General features: G+C 36.5%; 1 protein-coding gene across 2 annotated transcripts in view; it reads left to right on the forward strand.

Annotated features, from left to right (window-relative positions):
• The first annotated feature begins 667 nt into the window (after positions 1-667).
• Positions 668-20,632, forward strand: part of LOC111514514 (ras-related protein Rap-2b) — a 135,605-nt gene continuing 115,640 nt past the window's right edge. Inside the window, exon 1 of one of the 2 annotated variants that reach the window (XM_023170753.2) lies at positions 668-860. The gene's annotated coding sequence lies outside the window, so the exon portion shown is untranslated. The remainder of the gene's footprint in view (positions 861-20,632) is intronic. The other variant, XM_023170754.2, reaches the window with a different exon arrangement.

Below are 20,632 nucleotides of genomic sequence, written 5' to 3' on the forward strand. Positions count from 1 at the left end.
TTCATAAAAGCAACCTTCTACCTGGAACCGACTTTGTTTCATACACAAAATAGTAAGAGAAACGAATTCATCGATTTCGTTATTATTGAAATTATTTTTCTCTAGTAACTCCCTGAGGTATTGCAAGGTCCGTGGAATTGGGACGCTAGGAAATAAGGAACTAACATCAAAAGAAACCAAAATCTCACCTTCTTGCAGAACCACGTTTTTTGTATGTTGTATGAACTCTAAAGAGTTTTTTATACTAAAACTTGGCTCCGCAATAGACAAGGTTTCAAATTCCTTAGTGAGCCACTTTGCTATTTGGTAGGTACGAGCTCCAATAGCTGACACGATGGGGCGCATTGATCTTCCCGGTTTGTGGATTTTTGGGAAGCAATACAGTTTCGACACCGTTGGGTTGGAAACTTGTAACTTCAGTTTCTGTTGAGGGGTAAGCATGTTGTCGCATTTCTTGAGAACGTCTTTTACTTCGGCAATCATCTTTGGTAACGGGTTCCTGGAAAAATAACGATCTACTCAAACTGCTAACTATTTTTTTAGGGGAACTGCTGAATCGTAAGGTGCACTATATCGTTTACTTGAACTATACCATTGGTTCGAGACACCCAGCATGAGATCGTTCACTTCACTTAGAATGAATTGGTTCAACGATTTCGGCCCGTCGCACATGTTGATCGGGCGTCGCGGCGCCGACGCGAGTCCCGGAGCCCGCTTCCGACGGCTCCGGGAACAGTCAAAGATACGTCGCCAACCTGTTGGTCCGATCGTAGACGTTCCTTTGTCGGCTCATGTTCTTCAATAGAGCTAATACGCTCGTCGGGTTGAATCGTCTTCTAGTTGCAGCTCATTTTTAAACGGTGAGTTCTTTTTCATTATTCCATGCATGGACAGGGTGAGCATAAGTGTGGGTATGACAATGTTGAGTTGAAATCTTTGCAGAAGTTCGTCGATTTGAGTTGAAAGAGGTATTATTTTAGGAGAGATCTGCTTACAAAAAATTGGGAATCTTCCAGATCATGCAAAGGAGTAACTTTCAGACACAAACTGGAAGAAAAAGCTTTCTCGAAACAGCTACTTTTATATAAACATTGAATTACAGGAACTACTTTCCAAGCAATTACTTTTATATGAACATTGATGAGTTAGACTCACATTTGAGATCGGATTTCCACATGAATTATTTGATAAGGAATTGAGATGTGTTTTTTCTTTTCAATTTCAATTTATTCAACACAATACGAAATGGATATTTACAGTAATCGAGTACATTGTTAGAGATATTACAGTATAAAACGACTTTCACCGAGTTAGTTAACAGAGAGTGATGTTAGACCAAAATAAAGCAGAAAGCTTTAATATTTTTTTTAATGAAAGTGTTCTTGATATTGAAGCAACAATTCCGGCTTCTGTACATGTGATCATGTGAAAATTTTGAAGTGATTGGATGCAATTTGTCCGATTTCAAACGTTTGTCATTGAAGGAATTGAAGTCAATTATTTCATGTTTGGATAACAAGTGTAACACTAATATAATGAATAACAAGGTTCTCAAGAGTATCTTCCCGGTACTATAGTCCGTTCATAATTTATCGATAGCACAAAATGAGGGCCCAAGTCATAAAACGGTCGTAAAACTCGTAAAATCATAGGCGGAGGTTCCTGAGGTGTTTATTCATTAAATATAAAGCTTCAGTTTATATTAGAAACTTGCTTCGAAAGGGTGAAGTTGTTACGAACGAAAATAATTTTTGGTTTAGTACATTTTTTAATCGCATTTAATTTACGGCTCGTTGGTGTTTCGGCGTCTACGGCAGTAATTAACGTCTCTAATATTTATTTTGCGAATTTTGTGCAGTGCGTGAGTAACTTTTTTTCATATTCCTACAAACATATACGTACCTTTCGTTCCTGCTTGTTTTGTTTGATTGCTTGCGATGGCTTCGTCATCAACATCATCAAGTTTTACACCGGTACTGTTGCGTACAGTCAGTAAGTCTGTCTATTCACCAAGAGAGAAGACTATTGTTTTGAACGTTCACGATGCTCTGGTTTCTCAGAATCCCACAAACACTGTTCAGAACATAATCAAGAGTTGTGCCAACATGACGGGCGTAGGGGAGTCAACAATATATAGGTTCCTATCAGAAAGAAAAAAAAAAGGTATAGCTAACCCAAATACAAACGAATACTTAAAGAGGGGGAGAAAACCTATTGAAATTGATGAATTTGCCAAAAATGGTATTCGAAGGAAAATTCACGAATTTTTTTACAAAAAAGAAATACCCAACTTAAACAAAATTTTACAAGAAGTTAGAGACGACCCGGATTTGCCTCATGTCGGACGAACCAAATTGTGGCAAGTTTTAAAAGAATTAAATTTCCGGTGGGAGAAATCAGACCGAAAATCACTTTTGATTGACCGGGAAGAGATAATATGTTGGAGAAGAAAGTATCTAAGATCTTTACGAAAATTTCGGGCTGAAGGAAGGCCAATTTACTATCAGGACGAAACGTGGGTAAACGCAGGTCATACTCTCACAAAAATTTGGACAGATAAAAATATATCAAGCTCCAGGCAAGCCTTTATGGAAGGTTGGTCTACTGGTATTTCCCCACCCTCTGGTAAAGGCAGTAGATTAATAGTTTCTCACATTGGCAGTGAAAAAGGATTTGCTAAGCATGGTTTGTTGGAATTTGAATCCGAAAGCACAAAAGACTATCACGAGGAGATGACAGCTGATGTTTTCGAAGAGTATTTTTAGCAGATGATTGAACATATACCACCAAACTCAATTATAGTATTAGATAATGCACCTTATCATTCACGACTAGTTGAAAGACTTCCAACGACTGCGTGGAAGAAACAGGATATCATTGACTGGCTGCGGAATAAGTCCCTGCCTTACGAAGATGGAATGGTTAAAGCAGAACTTTTAAAAATTGCCCGGCAACACAAATCTAAGTTCAAGAAATACGTAGTTGACAAAATGGCGGAAAGACGAAACATCACAGTCCTTAGACTTCCACCCTACCACTGCGAATTAAATCCAATTGAACTCATTTGGGCACAAATGAAAAGCTATGTGGCTAGAAAAAATACGTCATATAAAATACAAGCTGTACGTGAATTGTTATATGAGTCTTTACAACATATTACAGAACAAAATTGGCGAGATGCAGTAAGACATGCAATAGAAGAAGAACAAAAAATGTGGGATCTTGACAATATAATTGATGCGACTGTAGAGACACAACCGCTAATTATTAACCTGCAAGACGACTCGGATTCCGAAGATGATCCTGTTTATTTTGAATTTGAATAGTTTTGTAAGTAATCGTAGTTTATATCATTTAAAAATAGGTATTAATTGAATAAATGTATCTTTTACAAATTGCAAGTAACTTATTATTTTTGAATAAAATAAAGAAATTTTTTTAAAATAAAAATACAGTTTACAGTACCTACAGTTTAAGAATATTAATATATTCATTTATTTAAAGTAACTAATGTTTTAATCATATACTCTACGACACTGGTCACTCATTTCCACTCAAAATACCTACATAATCGGATTAAAAGTTTTATAGCTGTATTGTATTTCTTCAGATACAAGGTGGGTTAGTCGAAAACATCTTAAACTGCCAGTTTTAGTTTGGTTTTTGTTATTATATCATATTAGCTGTCCTCTCTGTATTTCAGTTCTCTAATGAGGGTCAAACTTGCAGTGAGCTATCAACAAATTATGAACGGACTATAGGTCACGTATTTCTTGATTTTGTCAATACTTCTTTGATAAATGGGCACTTTCCAGATCAACTCAAAATTAGTATAGTTGTTCCTGTGCCTAAAGTTTACAACACAAATGAAGCCTTTAACTTTCGTCCCATAAACACTCTGCCTCCTTTAGAAAAAGTATTAGAGTTAGCTGCTTATAACTAAATATGCACATATATCGAAGACAACAACCTTTTGATGGAGTATCAATCAGGTTTTAGATCGCAACACTCATGTGCAACTGCTCTTCAACTCACCTTGTCTAAATGGAAACTGTCAATTGATGACAATAAATATGTAGTAGCAGTATTTTTGGATTTCAAAAGAGCGTTCGAAACTTTAGATATATCTATTTTGCTATCACAATTAGAGTAGGGGAGACTGGGGCAAGATGAGATAGCTAAGACAAAACTCGTTATACAAGGAAAATTGAACTCTTTAATAACATTCTTTAACAAAAGAGCTAACCATTATACATTTCTCTCTTATAATTAAACGTTGCAGCATGCAAAATCACAGAACTTTTATTGGCAAATAATGAAAAAATAAACTCGGCAAATTTCCCGTTTCGCCCCGTAACTGGGGTAAGATGGGAAACGCTGTGGGGCAAAACGAGTACGCTTTTCAATCGGGTAGACAGCGTTCATAAATGTGTGCCTCTTCATCTTCCTCATAGACTCCGGCACATGAATTATGCGCCCAACCGTGGCACACGCCGCAGATGACCCAGCCTTCGGTTGAATCTGAGTATAAGTACCCACAATAGATGTAAGCACAGTCATCATCCTCTTCTTGGGATGAACTATCTTCCGATTCAGTTTCTTTTTTGCACCTTTTGGTTTGACGCTTTTTCTGCAGGTTTTCCTTGTCAGTTGTCTTTTTAATCTTCTTTGAAGTCTTTTTTACAGGTTTCTTTATTTGTTTTTTACCTTTTTCAGTTACTTGATTATCAGTCTTGATTATAGTATCCCATTATGCCCCGATCATCTTGTCCCGATCCACACGTAGGTAAAAAAGATGACGCAATTCTAACCTCAAACTTTACCGGCGAAAAAATCTGGTTTGAATTTAATGTTTTGGACTACTATAATAAGCTCGGGATTGAAATAATACATTAAAACAGGTACTTACATGTCTGTACATCAGTTTTCGAATCAAATATCGCGTAAAAACACTTGCAATATCACTTTTTTCTCTCTGCAACGCAAAAACGAGTTCTAACCTGTTCGCTCTGGTTGGACACACTAGCGGAGAGTGAAGTTCGTGCAAATGACGCGTCGCCGCTCCGAACACGATTACTATTCACGCACACAAGCTTACTTCCTGTGCTGCCCCGAACTTCATCTTGCCCCGGTCTCCCCTACTATGTAATAACTGGTAGGGTGTTGCTATGGTTCAGAAGTTATTTACTCAATAGATCTCAGTGTACTAAAATAAACAACGTCCTATCAAGCCAAAAAGCAATTGACACCGGGGTCCCCCAAGGGAGTGTACTTGGCCCTGTTTTATTCATACTTTATTCGAATGACATACATTTTATTAGTGGCTGTGAATTCCTCAACCTCTTTGCAGATGATACTCTCATTGCAGCAAGCGACTCTGATATTCATAATGCTGTACGCAAAATTAATTTGACTCTTGAGAACGTGGGGAAGTTCTTCAACATAAACAAACTCGAACTGAATAACACTAAAACGAAAGCTATGCTATTGACAACACAATATAAATATAACTTTATTGATATCAACTCCATTAATATTGAGATCTACGGCGAAACTATAGAAATTGTGAAAGAATTCAAATACCTAGGCGTCATCGTTGATAACACTTTGAACTTAAAAAAACACTTCCAGTATATGTGTGATGAAATTTCTAAAGAATTGTTTTCCTTTACTAGAATTAGTAGACAATTACATTCCAATCTAATTTGACTGTTTATAAAACAATAATCCTACCACACTTTGATTACTGTGCTACTTTGATATCATTACTAGAAGGTAATTCTATCTCTACTCTACAAACATTACAAAACAGAGGGATGCGCTTGTTATTAAAATGCCATAAATATACTCCTATATTATCAATGATTAATATTCTGAATTGGATGACAGTAAAAGATAGATTACAATATTTTTCTATGATATTCATATTCAAAATACTTACTGGAAAAGCACCATATTACTTCAATGAGTTTATTACATATAACGATCAAATACACAAATACGATACAAGAGGAAGAGATGACTTGGTTGTCCCACGAACAGTTAAACATATATTGTGAAATAATAGATGAGGCAAAATTGTGAAATAATTTAGGTTGGTATACCTGTATGGGTAGTACACCTAGATGGTTTACCTGGATGGGATATCTATATAGCATAAATAGCGTTAGCTTCGCGTTAGTTTCTAGTTTAATCTTCCTCTTTGAAGATGATTACTTGGTGATCGAAACACGTGTCGAGGTGTTGGGAAAAAACTCCAGTAATATTCATTACTACACCAAAGGTTCCAAACCGTGCATATATCATAAGTATGTTTTCAAATGTGGAAAATGGAACATAAGCACAGGTAATTTAATTCATTACAAACTTAGGTAAAAAATCAGGTACTTGAAATTCAGGTACTTCAAATTGTAGAATGAGGTATATATATAGCATTGAATGTGTAGAGTTAGTTATTGTATGGCGTTTTTGTAAAACTGTTTAGTGAAAATCACACAATAAAGTGATTTTAGAATACGTTAGTCATGGATTTTTATCAAGTATCGGCCGATTCCATCGTATAATTAATTCGTTGACTTTGTTTCCGGCCGATATTATTCGTTGTTGATTTCCTCATTAAAATGAACGACAGCAAATTTTCTATTTTTTCTTAAATAAAACGTTCAACATTTAATATCTCAATAACGAATGAACCAATTCCGAAAAAAATTACAGAGGTAATAGAGCGACAAAAGACCTTTCAAATGATGTAGGTATCACTCGACCCCCCATGCCACTGAAAAAAATAAGGGGGTAGTTGCTAACCGCAGGGGGTGAAGCTTCGGGTATGATTTTCATATCAGACACAGAATTGCAGCTGTGTGTAGTTGGTCCATTGAGTGGAAGGGAGTGCTTTTCGTTGTTAACACTCGAAAATATGAGCCATTCGATATTTTTGACATTGAAGTCACCGAATATGGAAATTTCGGCACTGGGATGATTGATTTGCAGAAAGTCAATGGTGTTTGCAAGTGAATGGAATAGTGCCATGTGTTGTGTATAGCTTGGTGGTCGTTACAGAAACCATATAAATTTAGTGATCTTCTGACGTTATGTTATGACGTTAGTTGTGGAAAGTGATGGAAGCTGGGAATTTCCAGAAGTGTTAATGAAAACATTTAATGGTTATAATTGCTAGGAATCGCATGTTAAAGTTTAAGATCTTATTAATGCGTAGCTTGCACGACTTCTGGGGTTTGTCTTTTGCAAAGAGGCGATAACTGGTTGACAGAAAAAACAGATTTTACACAAATTCCCCGACACAATATCTATAGAAACAAATATCCAAGGTACACATGAAAAATAATCATTCCAAAAAGTCTTTCATCTTTATCCTTGAGTCCATCGACGTAAACAGTGCTCGAAGGGAATAACAGCCTGTATAACATTTATTTAAATTCTCTTCAGTGCAAGTACCTCCAGTTTTCTATTCACGATTCCAGTTGTAGTGGAAAACATCGCGTATCTGATGTGAATTTCAATGAAACAACACTTTCCGCGCAAATGAACTGAAGTGAGAAAACGAATCTATTTCCGGAACGAGATGAATACTTAATGTAAAATCTCTGGTATTCATTCAAGGACAGAACGTTTCCAAAGACCTAGACTACTTTTAGGTCAATAGTTCAAAGTTGTCATATCTACACGATGACTCTTTTCTTGGTTTCTCTGTGTTCAACAACGTAGATAGTGCATGAATACTATTTTCAGCCAGTTAACCAAATGGGTCACTTTTATTTGATAACATGATGCAAAACAATACTATACTACTAAAAAGGGTTTAACAAAAACTACGACACGTGTTTTGCTATACAATAGCTTCCTCAGTTTACGCCTGAGGAAGCTATCGTATAGCGGAATACGTGTCGCAGTTTTTGTGAAACCCTTCATAGTGAAAATTATACAATGAACTATATCAATTAGTTTCGAAGAAGAACAGGCCCACTTTTTGAGTTTTTGGCTTTTATAATACGTTTTGAACCATCAAAAACGCATGGTAGCTGACGCTTAGTTCTTCCATCCCAAGCACCAGGGTCTGTCTACATCAGGGTCCGCAAATCCTCGTTCTGGATTCCTGTAGGTTGACCCCTTTGGGGCTAAAATTTCTGGAACGAAATTTTGCACATCAACGTCGAACAATAGAATCATTAACACTATCATTCGGGCTGTGTTGGTAGCGCTTTGGTTCAATTTGAATTCGTAGAGGAAACTTGGCCGGAAACGACATCACAGTGTAATAAGCATCAATAAGTATAAAAACGAATCAATGTATTGATCTCTATCTATCAATATATACCACGAAACAGTAGAATTAATATTTATTGAGATATGAAGCTACAAAAACATATGACGTTAAACTGGGCAGAACTTTCTAAACAACCTAATACTCGGAATCTCGCGGAACTGATAGACTGATAAGTAATCAGCGTACATTTCTGCAAACATGTTGGAATTCTCTGCTCGGAAAGCGTGAATTATGTTCAGAACATTAATCTTTCATCCATGACAAGAACTTCGTTTTTCCATTCGCAGATTTGCCTCCGTTATTCGTTTCGAAAAGTTTCTAGTCAGTAGTTTGTTTTATAGTTTTTCGGAGTTTCCAATATTATTAAACCGTTCTACCTATTCGGCACATTAACTTTCCCATCTGGGATGTGAGAGATTTTGCATCTGTCATGAAAATGAAAATGGCGGTATGGAGAATGTTAAGGATAATAAATGATGAGTGTGTTTATTTCTAAAATGGGAGATTCGCCAAACTGGATGAGGTATTATCGTCCTGTAAACAAATACCAAGTCTGTTCAAAAAATAATGTTGCGTTTTCCCCGTGGGTTTACCAATAATTGACCACACTGAACAATAATCAAAGTCAACTTCATTCCAGTTTTAATTCAACAAAATACTTCAACTGAAACGTCAACTATTACTCAACTGTCTATCGCCTTATTGGATCGATCTGCGTAACTCACTGTCACTTCCATTTGACTATCTCGACACGCTCGTGGATAGCGTTTATATGCGGCAACCGAACTTTCCCGAAACCGGTGGAAAATTCCTTAGGAATCCATGGAAGCCGGTGGAATATTCGTCGGAATTCCATCGAACCAGTGCGAACATTGAACAACCGCGAAACGTCGGCCGGGCTGGGCGCGGTATAGGCAACGTCACAATTGATTAATGGCTACCAGCGGCGTCCGGCTTTTTTTTTCAGGCCATGATCTACAGCAATGAGTATTTACTTATTGATCATTTTCTATTTCGTCCCCTTCAAAGTAGCCCCCCCTCAAATACCATACAATTGTGCCAGCGTTTTTTCCAATCTTCTAAGTAGTTCTGACATGCACATTCGGTATCGCCTTGAGCTCTCATAGCGCTTCGATTTTCATATCTTCAATTGTTGCAAAATGGCATCCTTTCATGGGTCTCTTCAATCATGGAAACAGGAAAAAGTCACAGAGGATAAAATCTGGTGAATGCTGTGGCTGAGGCATGATTCGGTGTTGCTCTCGGCTAAGAAATTACGAGTGAGGAGGTGAACTATCGTGATCTGAAAGCCATGAATTGTTTTTCCACAATACCGGACGTAATCTTCGTATTGCTCCTCGTAAGCAGAGCAAGAAGTTGACGTGTTTCTTGGTTTTGGCTCTCCTGAGCTCTTCGTTTGGGACAATTGGACTTTGGTTCCGATGTGATAACCATACACCCATGATTCGTCAGCAATTATGACCGTTTTAATCAAATCTGGATCGCCGTTGACGTCATTCCTTAGCGATGATTATGCATCGTCTTTCAACCCCCTCAAGAAATTAAACTTCCCAAAGTCTGTTATCAGGTGGTGAAACCTTCCCAGAGATGATGGTAAATAGTACAGATCTATTAAACAAAACCAAAGACTGGTTAAATAAAAATAAACTTGTACTAAATGAATCGAAAACACATATGATTTTGTTTAGAACAAACCAAGACAACATTGATTATCCAATTAGGGTCGACCTTCAAAACTCTTCTTTTGAACTGTCCCACAACACCAAATTTTTAGGAATCCACATAGACGAGAACATGAATTGGACTTCTCATATCGATAACCTAGCAAACAAAGTAAGTGGAATATCGTACAGAATTAGAGTTACATCAAAATATCTGCACAACGAGGCTATAAAACATTATACACGGCTAACTTCGAATCGGTTGCTCGATACGGAATTATTTTTTGGGGTAGCAATCGAAATTTCGAAAAAAATTCCATAGTTCAAAAAAGAATAATAAGAGGAATATACCTAAAGAACAGGCGAAGCTGTAAACGATCTCTGCAAATACTGCATATTGATTATCAGATACACCAGAGCCACACTTTGACTGTGTGATCCAAATCAAAAAGGAAGAAATTTTTTGTTGCCTAAAGACTGGGCAAGCGATTTTGGCGAAGAATTTTCTGGAGATGGCCACGCACAGCTGAGACAAAAATGGGGACAACAACAGAGGTAACAAAAGAGGTAAACAGACGGCAAAGTGGGAAATAAGGAAGAAAAAAGTTGCCAGACGCATAGCTTATAGATCAGTGGTCGCCAACCTCTTCAATGTGTTGAGCTACTTTGTTAATTTTGGAATAAACAGCGAGCTACCCACACGGAAGCCACGTAACGCAACGTAAATGAACAGTTAATTTATCATTATATGTATTTATTTTACTATTTAACTGGTAATACATAATACATAGTTACTAATAATAAACTAATAACAAAATAACTAATATTACTAGTACGTACTTGTTCATAGCTACATTCCTACCTATCAAACGAAGGTGTTTGAAAAATAAACACAAACTTTTATCCAGCCACAACGGCATGTCACGTATGATTTGAAAATAGTTAATAATAACAACAAAAAATTAACGCACTATCATGAACATAAACATTGAAAAATAAAAAAGCACGTTCAATGAGAAGGCTGACACTCAGACTTATCGATAATTTTTTTAATGTTTGCAGTATAATTTGATGCAGCCATTCGAATACAATTATCCAAATATTAATCTGTAAGTCGATTGCGATATTTGTTCTTAATAAACTTCATATTGGAAAAAGAAGATTCACACAAATAGGTTGAACTGAATAATGCTTTCACTTTCAAGGCAACACGGCATAGAACTGAATATTTGTCTTTACTCACAATAGGCCAGATACTTCAGTACTTGAGACTAACGATTTTGAGGCTAAATCATTTTGAAACTCAATGACTTCCATTTCTGTTGCAGCGATGTCTTCGCCAAAGTTCTGCATAACACAAGTTGCAAACTGTTGGATATCAATTTCCATAAAGGGTGGAACAACAAACTGCGCTACTAAAGCCATTTCATTGAAATCCTTAAAACGATTTTTGAAGTTATTCTTCAGGGTAGAAATTATTTCTACATGAAATTTGTTGTCATAGGGTTCTAATGGATTTTAAGATATTTTATCTGAAAGAATAGGAAAATGCTTGGCATCGCTGTTAATTAGGTTTTGTTCCCAAAACTCCAGCTTTTTGATAAATGCTTTTATATCAGAAATCATTTCCGCTAGTTCTTTGTCTCTCCCCTGAAGCTGCAAATTAAGTTCGTTTAATTTCTCTGTAATGTCCACGAGAAAACCAAAATCTCTAAGCCAGATTGAATTTTCTAGTTCCGGAGTCGGTTCATCGCGTTGTTTGAAAAATTGAACTATGCCAAATAGGACATCATTAAAACGTTTCAGCACCCGTCCTCTACTTAACCATCGGACTTCAGAGTGAAGGAGTAGGTCCCCGTATTGACAGTCAACTTCATCGGCCAAGGTTCTGAATAATTTTCTTTGTAACGCTTGAGCTCTAATCTTGTTCACAATTTTTACCACCAGTTTCATAACGTTGTTTAGTTTCAGTAAATTTCCACATAATGCTTGCTGATGGATAATGCAGTGGAAACAGATAAATTGCGGAAAAGTTTCATCTTTACGACATAACGCCACCAGACCCTTAACACAACTCCCCATAGCTGGAGCGCTATCGGTTGTCAAGCCTACCATTTTCGATATTGAAATTTTTACGCAAGAAATAATATTTTTCAAATGAGAAAACAACTCATGTCCAGTAGTGTGTCCTTTCAGTGGAATGAACTTCCAAAGATCTTCTTTAATCGTAAAATCACTAAAAACCATCCTGACGAACACGGCCATCTGGGCAGTGTCAACGACATCTGTTGATTCATCCAGTTGAAGTGAAAAATAAACACAGTTATCTAAGTCAGTTCTTAACTGTGAAAAAATATCATTGCTCATTACTTCTACACGTCTCATCACTGTATTAGCCGAAAGTTGCATAGATTTTATAGCTGAAACTATCTCGTCTTTATTTCTAAAGTTGGCAAATAACGAATCAGCAGCTTCTAAAAACGCCTGTTTTATCATTTCCCCGTCTCCATAAGGTTTCTTTTTTTGTGCAATTATCTGGGACACACGGTACGATGCTTCAGTTGCAGCCTTATTTTTGTCGACTGTTCTTGAAAATATTGATTGTTGTCCAATTAACTGCTTTTTTAACTGTTTCAGTTTCTCCTTTCCGGCGGCAGAATGTAGTGGGCATGATTTTTCAAAATTAGAATGTACAGTTTTATGATGTCTCTCAATATTTCCTTTTTTAGCAACGGAGACCGAAGTATTACACAACAAACACACATTTTTATCTTTAACTTCTGTAAAAAAGTATTGTTCTTCCCATTCCGAATGAAAGTGGTATGTCTTTACCTTCTTACAACTGCTTGCCATAATATTATTTTTGTTGTTCTCTACTAACCCAACCGCTGGACGTTGGTTACGCGTTCAGTTTTAAACTAAGCGCAATGTCGCCGCGCCGTGCGTATTTATCCCGTTCAAAGCAATGCAGATCGTTCTCGAACACTAACGCGCTGGTCCGGCTGGTCAGTTCTAGCCGATTCTAGCTTGATGGCGTCAGCGGCAGATCGCTCACCGCAACGTTGCTGCTGTTCATGTTTAATATTATGACAATTAGATTTTTTTTGTGGAATTTTCGGAAGCTCCTCTGATTTTTGCAGTTTGTATTTTTTAAATTAAACTCGTTGTGAGAGCTACCAGAATTGCCTCCGCGAGCTACCGGTAGCTCGCGATCGACAGGTTGGCGACCACTGTTACAGATGATTCCGCGTCCATCAATCGCGGCTTAGGTAAGGTTAGTTTGAAATATTAAGTTTTATGTTTTTCTCTAGGAACCCTACCACTCTGTTCTCCACATCACCCTCTTTCAATATATATACCCACCCTTTTGTGGGTGTGGTTCCAATAGCTGAGGCGCAGCCAGGCATTTCTAGCAGAGTATCAACAAACACGTCATTCATTCTGTCAACGTGAATTGCCTGATAACTGAAGTCATCAGAAATTAGTTTTATCTCGGAATTTCTGTGTGTTCAATTCCTTCTGCGACAATTGAACATGCATGCTGATTAATAAAATTTCATCATTAGTCCCAGATCCAATTATGCTCATGCATTATATTACATTGTCCAGTTAATCATAACTATGTTCCACTGACAGCTAATGGCAATATTAGATAACAGGGGTCAGGTTTAAACGTCTGCATGTGAATATCGATTAATTTGGATGCGCTGTTCTAAAACAGCTCAGTTCAACTTCCAGCGTTCAATTTCCGAATAAAAATAGCCGTTTCCAATCTCAGACGGGGAAAGTGTTTTCCCATTGAATGTTGTTTGCATATACTTCTTGAGTAGGAAGTCTAAAAATAGGTTTTTCTCAGTATCGAAGTGTGGGATTTATTTACGCTCACAGGAATAAAGCACTTTTATTCCGCAAATATGGGGTAACAAAATAGGATAGTCGCAGCTTTTGTTGGACTTGATGCTATTTTAAGCGCATGGGAACTGCAAGAAAATCTGAATGCAGTTTGACAGCGCGCTTAGAAAAAGATTGGTCTCAGTGCGGTTTGCCCCCGATGTTATGGGGACCTTGCGATGATTGAGCTTCTGCAATCGAGCTTTCGACACCATTTACTGTGATTTACTGGTTGACATGTTGAAATACATGGGCTTTTCCAACAATGCTTATGAATTAATAGAAAATTAAATCAAACATCGAAAACAGCAGGTATCTCATCTGGTAAACTTGGGTAATCATGCATGTGATGAATTCAGTAAATACTGTGGCGACAATGACCTTTTGTGCAATATAAAGAAAACCAACGTCATCAATTTCTCACCAGAAAACGGTACCTCAAATCCAGATCTGAAGAACAGCATCAATATGTGTGGTGAAACTTTGGAATACTGTCGGGTAGCTAGATTTTTAGGAATACTCCTTGGTCAAAAGCTAACATTGGAGGCACATATCGACAGTTTATGTGTGAAGGTTGGCAGTGCAAACTACGCAATTCGGAATCTGCGAGACACTGTCTCTACAGAAGTTATAAACCTCATGTATCATGGACTGGTACAATCAAGGCTACATCATGGATTGATCTTCTGAGGTAACTCTGCATATACTGGCCGCATTTTTGAGGTTCAGAGAAAAGTCATTCGCTGTGAGGACAAGTCTCGTCCACTGGACTCTTGTAAACTATTATTTAAAAATTTTAGCATCTTGCCATTGCCGTGTTATTCATCTATGATAATACACAACCTTATCCATAAAACTCTGATATACATAATTACGCTACTCGGGGTGAAGATACTTTATGCTACCCCTACTCTCGCTAGTGTGAGTCAGAATTTCCCAAAATACTTGGGTATTGAATGCTTCAATAAAATAACAACTTTTATAGGAATCAATAAAAGTAGAACTGTAATGAGGAGTGAACTATATGCTTTGCTTCTAACTGCTTCTACAGTATGGATGAATTTCTTGCTTTCAGTGCTTAGATAAATGACACAGTTTCTTTTATACATGTTGTCTTTTTTTAAAAATTTATTCGAGATCAAACATTTGTGTTTAGTTTTTAGCGTTTTACTTTTCTGACTGGTTCAATAAGTTTTTCCATGTATTTAATCTTGTAATTGTGTATGTGTGGAAATTTTAGTGATGAATAAAACTATTTCTATTTCTATTCTATGAATGGTGTCTGCTTGGATTATATTTCTCTGAGATCTGGCGTGCTACGAGGATCCATACTTAGTCCATTATTATTCTCCATATTTTCACCAAAATCCAAAACTGTAATGTGCATCCATCTCTACGCTAACGATACTCAGCTATACTATAGTTTCAAGTCTCATGAACTAGAAAATGCATGTGCAACTATAAATGAGGATTTAAAAAAAATTATCCGTTATGCCACTGATCACTGCCTGCTTCTCAATGCAACAAAATCTGAAGTTATGCTATTTGAGGTAAATGTCATAGACAAACCTAGCGTTACTTGAAACAAAAAATCTAGGCGTGCATGGTAATGGACTCTGGCTTGAGGTTTGAAAAGCATATCAAAATGTGGATACAGCCTGCTCAAGCATCAAGTTGATTTATGGAAACCGACATCTTTAACCGATAAACATAAAATATATACTCTGTGAAATACTAGTTTTGTCATTATTTAATTACGGGGATGCTCTGTTTGGAACTAATTTAACTGTACAATACAAAAACAAAATTAAGAAAATTCAGAATTCATGTCTATGTCTGATTTTTGTAGTACGGAAACGGCAAATAATTTCGCATAATCTAGGGAAAATTAGATGTCAGAATATGGAGAACAGGAGAAAGCTACATTTTGCTTATCTAGGTCAGCGTTATTGTCAAAGAAAAACCAGGGTATTTTCATTGTAGAATCAATTATCGTACTGATATAAATATTAGAAATGAAGGATTATTGAGTGATCCTTCTTTTGGAAGAGAAATTTTCAGACACTCGTTTAGTTACTAAATATATAGCCTTTACAACTCAATTCCTTGAGAACTCAAAAGCCACAGTACTGAAAAATTCAAAGATTACTTTAAGACTCACCTTTCGCAGAAATGAATTATCAGAAATGAATACTTCATTACTGAAATTTCACATAAAATAACTATGAAGGGAAGTGGAACTGTAGGTACCCAGTTGTTTTCAATTATAGAAACTTAAAGTAATACAAATAATGAAATTATGAAACAACAAAAAATTAATTGGCGCTCCGGGGCGACTTGATTGATTCCTGTGGCGCATTTGCTTTATCAGCTGCAGGAAAACCTGCAAAAACCTGCAGCACCACATCATCTGAAGATTTTGATCTACCAATGTCCTCTCCTCTTATAAAACAAAATGTAGGGTAGGATGTCTTCAGAGGCTCCAATAAATTCAAGATATTGCCAGAATATTCATTGGCACGACTATCGTCCAACTTAAACCAGACCCTTTTGTCTTTGACCAGATTTATTGCCAGAAGATTATGATAGTGGTCTGGTAGATTGAAGTGTTCATCTATTTCGAACCTTCATAAGAGTTTGGTGCTTCCGTCAGAGGTTGAGTCATGTTTGAAGATCATCAGTGTTATTATTAGATTGACCGGTGCCTCAGCTATACTTGTTTCCTTATAACAGTCAGTTAGTTTAGCGCATGTTTGGCAATACAGTCGATCAGCAACTGTTAAAAATTCCATTTTCAGATGATTTAACAATAAGCTTTGAACAGACTGATTATCAGACATATAAGGAAACGCTAATTGAAGTTCAAGGAAGTCACATACGTTTTTGCTATCTCTTGAACATTTACTGCAAAGTGAACTGAGAGATCTACAAACACAAGACGAGATAGACAATGAAGTATTTAGATTTTGATGGAAGATAAACTCTGTTGATCCAGTTGAATTTTTAAGTTTCATTTACTTTCCGAACTGTCGTGTTTTGAGTGTTAGGTACGTGAAAATATCTATTGGAGTCATCGCAAATCATATGCGGGGTGTATGGCAATAGTCAATGGTGAAGAACAGCAAAGAACACAATTCCAAGTTAAAATAATAGTTAATTTTCTTTTTTTCTTCTTTTTCTACAATTCAATTTTGGAATAGAAAATTTCCAATGAGCAATCATTCACAATGAGTAACTGAAATGTTGAATCAAATTAGAAAACATCTCTATTTTTGGGTTGAGTGGAAGAGTATATTGACTCAACAAAAATAAACTTCGCTCTTTATTTTCAATAATATCTAAGATAGTTATTGGTATTTTTTGTTCTTTTTTTGTATACATTTATTTGAAAATAATAAAAGCGATTATTATTATCTCTAGACATAATAGGTCCGAAGTAAGTTGATTAATTCAACGGAATATATTTCTTCAGAGAAGGTGTTTGAAATATCTACCTGTTTCTCCTACACACAGGCGACACCTTTTCTAAACATTTTTTGCTGAATTAATTACTTCGATAGGAGTGAGAGAAGCATCACTGCCGCTTACAATTGGTATCTAGAACTGGTCGGCAATTTAAAAATAAGATTTTTCAACTTTCTCCAGAGGTAAAAGTCTATAGGCGTTAGTTTCAGTGAACTAGCCGGCCAATGGTTGGGTCCTTGTCTTGGCTATTCAATTATTACCGAAATTTGCAGCCAAACAATTGGAGACAATTGCAGTGTTGTGAGGCGAAGCCCCGTCTTGTTGAAAATATATTTTTCTGAGCTCCATTAGTGGAAATTCATCAACAAGTGGTTCAAAAACTTGCCTTGAAATTTTTAAATACCTCTGAGATGTGAGAGTTCCATTATAAATGAACGCGTTGACGTTTTCGGATTATTTTCAACAGCTCCTAAAACGACTATTTCATCCAACTCCTTATCCCTATTTGATTCATACAATTTTGGTCTTTTATTTTCAAATTAACCACCATCAATTAGATTGAAAATGTCTGTAAAAGGTTGTCTTCTCTCTAGATACCTTTCGTTGTACAAATTGCTTGCTGCTTCTGCATTTTTCCCGGTTTATATAAAACAGACTATCGTATCCCATTTTTCATAATTCTTTTACTTCATTACGAATGTTCTTGAAATTCGAACAAAAACCACTAATTGAAGAGCGTCTTTACAACTTGAATCAAAATTTGACAGCTACTAGTAAATATTTGCATTCTGTTCGCTGCATCGTCCAAAGGCTACTTGATCAAAGTGTGCGTTTCAAAGTCTACATGAAAAAAAACCTAAAAGCTCTGTATTTCAAAGATGAACCATTTTTGGAAAGGTAATATTAAGCTCTATTGGAATATGCAGGAGTATACAGGGTGTCTCATTGAAAAATAGTTTTCCATCAATAACTATTGATATCTTATTTGGAAAATTAAGTTTTTCACAACACTGAATTCCACGTAAAAAAGTGCTCTCGATACCTTTATTTATCGGGCAATATTTCTAGAAGATATGAAAGCACAACAAATTTAATAATCCAGAATAGAACAATATTGCCCTTATCATCATTTTTATCAGTGTCATCATGAGGATTGAGTAAATAGTGGTGATCTTGCTCATTGAATAAATCAATAAATCAATAGATTGTATCCCAAGGCCAGTTTTATTTTTCACAGGAGTGTAAGCAGTTTTTTGACACTTGTGAATTCTGCCATTGACGGAGATGACTTTCATCGCCGAATTGAATTTAGAAGGCCTGGAAATGAAGGAGAGTAAAGTTTTTCTCTTTCGAATTCCGCGCCAGTTAAATTAATTAACGCTCAAAGAAAACTCATTCATTTTGTGCCATTAAAAATTTATTTTTCAGTTCTGTTCTGTTTCAGTGAAAATATGTGTTAGGTCGCTGCAATGCGGAGACATTTTGCAGGTTACAGGCAATGAAATGTTTATATTCGTTCTTTGGTTTATACAGAGCATTTCTTTAATGTCCCTACCTTTTATTTTTTGAACATGTCAACTGAAAAAAATTGAATGATGTGTCACAAGAATTTTTTTCCCAGATGGCGCCTAGTCGCTATGTTAAAAGTTTCATTCGTTAATTTCACTTCAAAATAAAATATCCATGCATCAATTTCATTATCCCAAATTTCAATTTTTTTACTTGACATTAAAGATATGCACTGTATCCCGAAATAAAAAAAATGTTAATGTTTTTTCTATCTAATCCTACACACCATTCATTCATGATGCACCTTTATCGAAATATAATTGCGTAGTGTCAAATCTTTCGCAACTTCTTCTGTTTGGCTCTAGGAAATAGAATCGTGATTCGATATCACAAAAGCGTCTTCCTTAATAATTTTACTCGAACCCGAAGAGGGCTCAGCCCTTGCCGAAAATAAACTTCAGGAGGGAAAATTAATGTCAGACCTTGGATGAGAAAATTGAAAAGACGTAAAACTGCGCTGGTGATGAAGATGGAAATTACTATTCGGTTTCAAGAGACTATTACCGTGAGAATTGAATTGGTGGTGTTGTGGGGTGTATCAATCTGTGTTTAGGATGTGGTACCTGATGACCTTTCAATTGAGGTGAATAGAAAATATAATCAACGGCAGCGGAAGTTTATAATGCTTTCACGGAAGAGAGTGGCATCTGGAAAGTTAACACCACTGCGTGAAATGAAACCCAAGCACTTTTCCAACCAGGAAGGTGCAAGTCTTCCTCTTCGATTCGAAAATATGATTGGCATATACATAAGACTGAAGTTGTGATTGAATTGGCGCCTTTTCAAATGCTGAGCATTCAATAGTTGCCATACTACAACCTGCCATCACTCTTTGCGTTAAAAGTGTGCTTCTGTCCATTGTGCAGCAAAGTCGTCATAGCTGCTAAATGGTCAATAGTGAAGTAACAAGAAGTATCACAAGAAGCTCAAATGCGTATTCCAACATTATCCGCCGACCGCTGATCGAAAGCAAACTTCTGGAAGGATATTAATAAATTGATCAACCTAGATATTCCAGATCTTGAGTTGTTCTAACTTTTCGTAGAGATTTTTGATAGCCTGAGCTCAACGAATTGCGCAACCAGATAACCTCGTATGATGTTCGAGGAACCCTTGTGGAAACTTTGCTGTTCTAAACCCAGATGGGCTAAATACTTTCAGGTGGAAAAACTACTGAAAACCCACCGCAATCTGCATATTGGTTGGAGGGAGAACGGCCGAGTCCGGATTGGTTTGTTGAGAGGCAGACCATTTTCATCACCAAAAGCGAGAATTTGTTGATTCCAAAGAATAACAGACCAATAGGATGCTTGAATTCGTGTCATTAGTTTTATATGGGCATATTATATCGAGTGGTCCAACGAATGCATTCTTTTCGTTGCTTTTCTTCTTTTTTTGTAACTTAACGCAAAAATGCTCGGACAGATCAATTTTGCTTTTGAGGGGGACACATTTTAATTGTATTTTTCTACCTTTGCCTTCAACCCCCTAGCGAGGGTGAGTAACAACCCTAAAATTTTAAATGGAAAGTGGGGTCAAGTGATATATCATTTGAAAGGGCACAATATTCTCTTTCCAATGATACCTAATTTGTTGTATTTACTTGAATAGTTGAAAAAAATGCAAGAACATTTACTTGATATTTTTGGTGTTAATGAAAATGCGGAAAAAACGGCATTTTTATCACTACTACATTCCTCAATTTCTCTTGTGCGTTTTTTGGTTCAAATAACAACAGCAG

Source organism: Leptinotarsa decemlineata, unplaced genomic scaffold (genome assembly GCF_025532065.1).
Source record: "Leptinotarsa decemlineata unplaced genomic scaffold, Ldec_3_MD MMD2_tig00026328_RagTag_RagTag, whole genome shotgun sequence".
In the NCBI taxonomy this organism is placed as follows: domain Eukaryota; kingdom Metazoa; phylum Arthropoda; class Insecta; order Coleoptera; family Chrysomelidae; genus Leptinotarsa; species Leptinotarsa decemlineata.